Below are 8004 nucleotides of genomic sequence, written 5' to 3' on the forward strand. Positions count from 1 at the left end.
AGATTTTGCATGAAATTACGTCTGTACGCCACGTTGCACGGGAGAATGACAAAGTTGTACATAATAGTAACAACATGAGAAATCCGCCCGTTTTCGTCATTTGCGTTCGAATCGACTTAATGCCAGATCGTATCATTGGCCGCTTTTCTCTCTGAAACGGTTACATTTATCGTATGCAAAATTATGTCGCGTCTTGCGGTATGCGGAAAAAACTGAAAACATTATATTAGAATACAGAAAAAGCTTCAAAGAAGATGTAATTGCCAGTAAGAAGCAGTACTATTCAAGATTCAGTTATCGGTTTATTCACTTATTTGCCGGCTTTGGTGCATTGGACATGAGCTACGACCTTAAGATTTTGCATGAAAGTACGTCTGTACGCCACGTTGCACGGGAGAATGAGAAAAGTTTTCATATGTAGTAACACCATGAGAAATCCGCCCGTTTTCGTCATTTGCCGTCGAATCGACTTAATGACAGATCGTCACACTGGTGGCTTTTCTCTCTGAAACGGTTACATTCATCGTATGCAAAGTTATGTTGCTTGCCGCGGTATGCGCAGATACTAAAATCACTATAGTAGTCACAGAAGAAGCTTCTAAGAAGATGTAATTGGCCAGTAACAAGCAGTACTAGTCAAGTTCTAGTTATCGGTTACTCACTTATTTTCCGGCTTTTGTGCATTGGACATGAGCTAGACCTTAAGATTTTGCAAGAAAGTACGTCTGTACGACACGTTGCACGGGAGAATGTGGAAAGCGTTCATATGTAGTAAAAACCTGAGAAACCCGATCGCTTTCGTCATTTGCTATAGAGTCGAATGTATTGCCAGATCGTCCCATTGGCCGCTTTTCTCTCTGAACAGGTTACATCCATCGTCTGCAAAATTATGTCGCGTGTTGCAGTATGGAAAAAAACTGAAAACATTATATTAGAACACAGAAAAAGCTTCGAAGAAGATGTAATCGCCAATAAGAAGCAGTACTATTCTAGATTTAGTTATCGGTAATTCACTTATTTGCCGGGTTTGGTATATTGGACATGACCGACGACCTATAGATTTCGCATGAAACGACGTCTGGAAATCACATTGCGCGCTGGAATGTGAAAACTGTTCATATGTAGTAAAAATTTGAGAGATACGCTCGCTTTCGTCATTTGCCATCGAATCGACTTGATGCCAGATCGTCACATTGGCCGCTTTTCTCTCTGAAACAGTTACATTTATCGTCTGGAAATGTATGTCGCGTATTGCAATATGCGGAAGAAACTGAAAACATCATATTAGAACACAAAAAAAGCTTCTAAGAAGATGTAATCGAAAGTAGCAAGCAGAACTATACTATTGACTTATTTGCCGGCTTTGGTGCATTAAACATCAGTTCAAATGGCTCTGAGCACAATGGGACTCAACTGCTGAGGTCGTTAGTCCCCTAGAACTTAGAACTACTTAAACCTAACTCACCCAAGGAGATCACACACATCCATGCCCCAGGCAGGATTCGAACCTGCGACCTTAGCAGTCGCACGGTTGGACATGAGCTAGGACCTTAAGATTTTGCATGAAAGTACGTATGTACGCCACGTTGCACGGGAGAATGTGAACAGTGTTCATATGTACTAACAACATGAGAAATCCGCCCGTTTTCGACATTTGCCATTGAATCGACTTATTGTCAGATCGTCATATTGGCTACTTTTCTCTCTGAAACGGTTACATTTATCGTCTGTAAAGTTATGTCGCGTGTTGGGGTATGCGGAAAAAACTGAAAACATTATATTAGAACACAGAAAAAGCTTCAAAGAAGATATAATCGAAAGTAGGAAGCAGTAATATATATGCTTTAATTATCGGTTATTCACTTATTTGCCGCCTTGGTGCATTGGACATGAGCTAGGACCTTAAGATTATGCATGAGAGTACGTCTGTACGCCACGTTGCACGGGAGAATATAAAAAATGTTCATATGTAGTAACAACATGAGAAATCCGCCCGTTTTCGACATTTTCCATCCAATCGACTTAATGTCAGATCGTAATATTGGCCGCTTTTCTCTCTGAAACGGTTACATTTAGCGGCTGCAAAAGTATGTCGCGTGTTGCGGTATGCAGAAAAAACTGAAAACATCATATTAGAACACAGAAAAAGCTTCTAAGAAGATGTAATAGCCAATAAGAAGCAGTACTATTCAAGTTTAAATATCGGTTTATTCACTTATTTTCCGGCTTTGGTACATTGGACATGAACTAAGTTCTTAAGATTTTGCATGAAAGTACGTCTGTACGCCAAGTTGCACGGGAGAATGAGAAAAGCTTTCATATGTTGTAACACCATGAGAAATCCGCCCGTTTTCGTCATTTGCCATAAGAATCGACTTAACGCCAGATCGTCATATTGGTCGATTTTCTCTCTGAATCGGTCACATTCGTCGTCTGCAAAGTTATGTCTCTTGCCGCGGTATGCGGAGACACTAAAAGCACCATAGTAGAACACAGAAGAAGCTTCTAAGAAGATTTTATCGGCCAGTAACAAGCAGTAGTAGTCAAGTTTTAGTTATCGGTTATTCACTTATTTGCCGGCTTTGGTACATTGCACATGACCGACGATCTAAAGATTCAGCATGAAACCACGTCTGGAAACCACGTTGCACGGGAGAATGTGGAAACTGTTCATACGTAGTAAAAACTTCAGAAATCCGCCCGCTTTCGTCATTTGCTATCGAATCGACTTTATTGCCACATCTTCAGATTGGCCGCTTTTCTCTCTGAAACGGTTACATTTATCGTCTGCAAAATTATGTCGCGTGTTGCGGTATGCGGAAAAAGCTGAAAACATTATATTAGAATACAGAAAAAGCTTAAAAGAAGATGAAATTGCCAGTAAGAAGCAGTACTATTCAAGTTTCAGTTATCGGTTTATTCACTTATTTGCCGGCTTTGGTGCATTGGACATGAGCTACGACCTTAAGATTTTGCATGAAAGTACGTCTGTACGCCACGTTGCAAGGGAGAATGAGAAAAGTTTTCATATGTAGTAACACCATGAGAAATCCGCCCGTTTTCGTCATTTGCCATCGAATCGACTTAATGACAGATCGTCACACTGGTGGCTTTTCTCTCTGAAACGGTTACATTCATCGTATGCTAAGTTATGTCGCTTGCCGCGGTATGCGCAGATACTAAAATCACTATAGTAGTCACAGAAGAAGCTTCTAAGAAGATGTAATTGGCCAGTAACAAGCAGTACTAGTCAAGTTCTAGTTATCGGTTACTCACTTATTTTCTGGCTTTTGTGCATTGGACATGAGCTAGGACCTTAAGATTTTGCAAGAAAGTACGTCTGTACGACACGTTGCACGGGAGAATGTGGAAAGCGTTCATATGTAGTAAAAACCTGAGAAACCCGATCGCTTTCGTCATTTGCTATCGAGTCGAATGTATTGCCAGATCGTCCCATTGGCCGCTTTTCTCTCTGAACAGGTTACATCCATCGTCTGCAAAATTATTTCGCGTGTTGCGGTATGGAAAAAAACTGAAAACATTATATTAGAACACAGAAAAAGCTTCGAAGAAGACGTAATCGCCAATAAGAAGCAGTACTATTCAAGATATAGTTATCGGTAATTCACTTATTTGCCGATTTTGGTATATTGGACATGACCGACGACCTATAGATTTCGCATGAAACGACGTCTGGAAATCACATTGCGCGCTGGAATGTGAAAACTGTTCATATGTAGTAAAAATTTGAGAGATCCGCCCGGTTTCGTCATTTGCCATCGAATCGACTTGATGCCAGATCGTCACATTGGCCGCTTTTCTCTCTGAAACAGTTACATTTATCGTCTGGAAATGTATGTCGCGTATTGCAATATGCGGAAGAAACTGAAAACATCATATTAGAACACAAAAAAAGCTTCTAAGAAGATGTAATCGAAAGTAGCAAGCAGAACTATACTATTGACTTATTTGCCGGCTTTGGTGCATTGAACATCAGTTCAAATGGCTCTGAGCACAATGGGACTCAACTGCTGAGGTCGTTAGTCCCCTAGAACTTAGAACTACTTAAACCTAACTCACCCAAGGAGATCACACACATCCATGCCCCAGGCAAGATTCGAACCTGCGACCTTAGCAGTCGCACGGTTGGACATGAGCTAGGACCTTAAGATTTTGCATGAAAGTACGTATGTACGCCACGTTGCACGGGAGAATGTGAAAAGTGTTCATATGTACTAACAACATGAGAAATCCGCCCGTTTTCGACATTTGCCATTGAATCGACTTATTGTCAGATCGTCATATTGGCTACTTTTCTCTCTGAAACGGTTACATTTATCGTCTGTAAAGTTATGTCGCGTGTTGGGGTATGCGGAAAAAACTGAAAACATTATATTAGAACACAGAAAAAGCTTCAAAGAAGATATAATCATAAGTAGGAAGCAGTAGTATACATGCTTTAGTTATCGGTTATTCACTTATTTGCGCTTTGGTGCATTGGACATGAGCTAGGACCTTAAGATTATGCATGAGAGTACGTCTGTACGCCACGTTGCACGGGAGAATATAAAAAATGTTCATATGTAGTAACAACATGAGAAATCCGCCCGTTTTCGACATTTTCCATCCAATCGACTTAATGTCAGATCGTCATATTGGCCGCTTTTCTCTCTGAAACGGTTACATTTAGCGGCTGCAAAAGTATGTCGCGTGTTGCGGTATGCAGAAAAAAACTGAAAACATCATATTAGAACACAGAAAAAGCTTCTAAGAAGATGTAATAGAAAATAAGAAGCAGTACTATTCAAGTTTAAATATCGGTTTATTCACTTATTTGCCGGCTTTGGTACATTGGACATGAGCTAAGATCTTAAGATTTTGCATGAAAGTACGTTTGTACGCCACGTTGTACGGGAGAATGTGAAAAGCTTTCATATGTTGTAACACCATGAGAAATCCGCCCGTTTTCGTCATTTGCCATAAGAATTGACTTAACGCCAGATCGTCATATTGGTAGATTTTCTCTCTGAAACGGTCACATTCATCGTCTGCAAAGTTATGTCTCTTGCCGCGGTATGCGGAGACACTAAAAGCACCATAGTAGAACACAGAAGAAGCTTCTAAGAAGATTTTATCGGCCAGTAACAAGCAGTAGTAGTCAAGTTTTAGTTATCGGTTATTCACTTATTTGCCGGCTTAGGTACATTGCACATGACCGACGACCTAAAGATTCAGCATGAAATCACGTCTGGAAACCACGTTGCACGGGAGAATGTGGAAACTGTTCATACGTAGTAAAAACTTCAGAAATCCGCCCGCTTTCGTCATTTGCTATCGAATCGACTTTATTGCCACATCTTCACATTGGCCGCTTTTCTCTCTGAAACGGTTACATTTATCGTCTGCAAAATTATGTCGCCTGTTGCGGTATGCGGAGAAAACTGAAAACATCATATTGTAACACAGAAATATCTTCTAAGAAGATGTAGTAGCCAGTAAGAAGCAGTACTATTCAAGTTTTAGTTATCGGTTATTCCCTTATTTGTCGGCTTTGGTGCATTGGACAAGAGCTAGGACCTTACGATTTTGCATAAAAGTACGTCTGTACGCCAGAATACAGCATTTTCAGTTGTCAGACGGCTTCTAAAACCGAACTGTTCATTTGACAGCAAATTGTGTGATATCAAGTGATCAATTAACCTTACATGCACAGCCTTTTCGGTAACTTTTGCAAACACTGATGGCATAGAAGTAGGTCTAAAATTATCTATATTATCCCTTTCTCCCTTTTCATAAAGCGGCTTTACTGATGAGTACTTTAATCGGTCAGGAAACTGACCAACTCTAAAGGAAAAATTGCAAATATGGCTAAATACAGGGCTAACATGTGCAGCACAGTACTTCAATATGCTTCTAGGCACTCCATCATATCCATGAGAGTCCTTAGTCTTCAGTGATATAGTTATTGACTCAATCTCTCTCTTGTTTGTATCACAGAGGAGTATTTCAGACGTCAATCTCAGAAAGGTATTTGCGAAGAAATTTGTATGATTTCCTGTTGAAACTAAATTTTTATTTAGCTTGATTGTGACTACTTCTAACATTTTGATATAATTCGCCCTATGTTCTACATGAAATCATTATCCCACTAGTCAGCCAACTGTGCTGTCTATTACTGCTAGTACCCCATTCAGAATGTTCTAATGGAAAACAACTCTGAAAGAGCATGAGAAATGTGCCATGGAAAGCATTGTATTTATCATCTGTATTATTGGCACTATAAACATCTTGCTACTCTTGTTCCTTGACAAGTTTTAAAAACACTCTATTGCTGTTGGATTGACTTTCCTACGTTCTTTGTAACTAAATATGACATTGGGTTGAGTACAAAAACCTTTTAGTGTTAAAATTTGTGCATTATGGTCTGAAAGGCCATTCCCTTTTTTACTAACAGGATGCCCATCTAGTATTGAAGAACGAATAAAAATATTGTCTATAATTGTGCTACTATTCGCCTGCACCCTAGTTTGAAAAAAAAAAAAAAAACACAGTTGGCATCAGATCATATGAATTTAGGAGATCTACCAACATCATTTTTCTTGGGACCGAGCGAGGTGGCGCAGTGGTTAAGGCACTGGACTCACATTCGGGAGGACGACGGTTCAGTCCCGCGTTCAGCCATCTTGATTCAGGTTTTCCGTGATTTCCCTAAATCACTCCCGGCAAATTCTGGGTTAGTTCCTCTCAAAGGGCATGGCCGACTTCCTTCCCCATCCTTCCCTAATCCGATGAGACCAATGACATCGCTGTCTGGTCTCCTTCCCCAAACAACCCAACCCCCCTTTTTCTTGCACAATCATATACAAAATTAATATTGAAGTCCCCACATATAACTACTTTCTGGTACTTCCTACAAAGTGAATCAAGAACCCTCTCTAGCTTAAGCAAAAATGCTCTGAAGTTTGAGTTAGAGGCCCTATAAACACCAGCAATTAGAAGTTGAGTTTCACTAAATTCAACAAATGCTGCACAACTTTCAAATATCTGTTCAGTGCAGTGTCGTGATAAGTCTATGGACTCAAATAACGTACTGTTTTTTATGTACGGAGACACCTCCCCACCCCGCAAGGAACTCCTTGAGAAACAGCCAGGTAATATGTAGCCTGGTAAAGGAAGCCTATAAATTATCAATTTATTGAAGTGGTGCTCTGATATACAAATAATTTCAGCGTTAACATCTGTTAGCAGTTCACTAACTTTATCTCTAATAACTCTTATATTCTGATGAAATATGCCAATTCCTTCTCTACTTGGAAACATTACATCCTCTGGAGGAGAGCCCTTAGAGGCACGCCGGCCGCGGTGGTCTTGCGGTTCTAAGAGCTCAGTTCGGAACCGCGCGACTGCTACGGTCGCAGGTTCGAATCCTGCCTCGGGCATGGATGTGTGTGACGTCCTTAGGTTAGTTAGGTTTAATTAGTTCTAAGTTCTAGGCGACTGATGACCCCATATGTTAATTTGCATAGTGCTCAGAGCCATTAGAACCATTTTTGAACCTTAGAGGCACTTCCTTTAAGCTGGTATACCAATCAGCTGACTTCAGTATTAAAAAGGTGCAGCTTTAACACCAAATACTACAGGAATTTTTCCATGAGTGACACCACTACCGCCACCACCACCCACTACACTGTCACCTATAAGCTTAGGTAGCCTCTCCTTCGCATACCTATTGAGGTGCAGGCCATGCCTAGTGAAACCCCATCTACTGATAGACCCAACTGGCACCACTGAGATGTGATCCATGCCCTCTCCCATCACTGCACTCCCCAGCCCCACAATTACGCCCCCAACAGCCGCATTAAGGTGTGGCCGATCATTATGCTGAAACAGTTGCACGAAAAGCACATTAGTGCCACCAGTTTGAGTAGCTATCTTAACCAAGTCACCACTGACATCATACCCCCTGTCCCTATTGCGACTGCTCCCAGCACCACCCACTATCAC

This window comes from Schistocerca gregaria, unplaced genomic scaffold, assembly GCF_023897955.1.
Source record: "Schistocerca gregaria isolate iqSchGreg1 unplaced genomic scaffold, iqSchGreg1.2 ptg000317l, whole genome shotgun sequence".
NCBI classification, from domain to species: domain Eukaryota; kingdom Metazoa; phylum Arthropoda; class Insecta; order Orthoptera; family Acrididae; genus Schistocerca; species Schistocerca gregaria.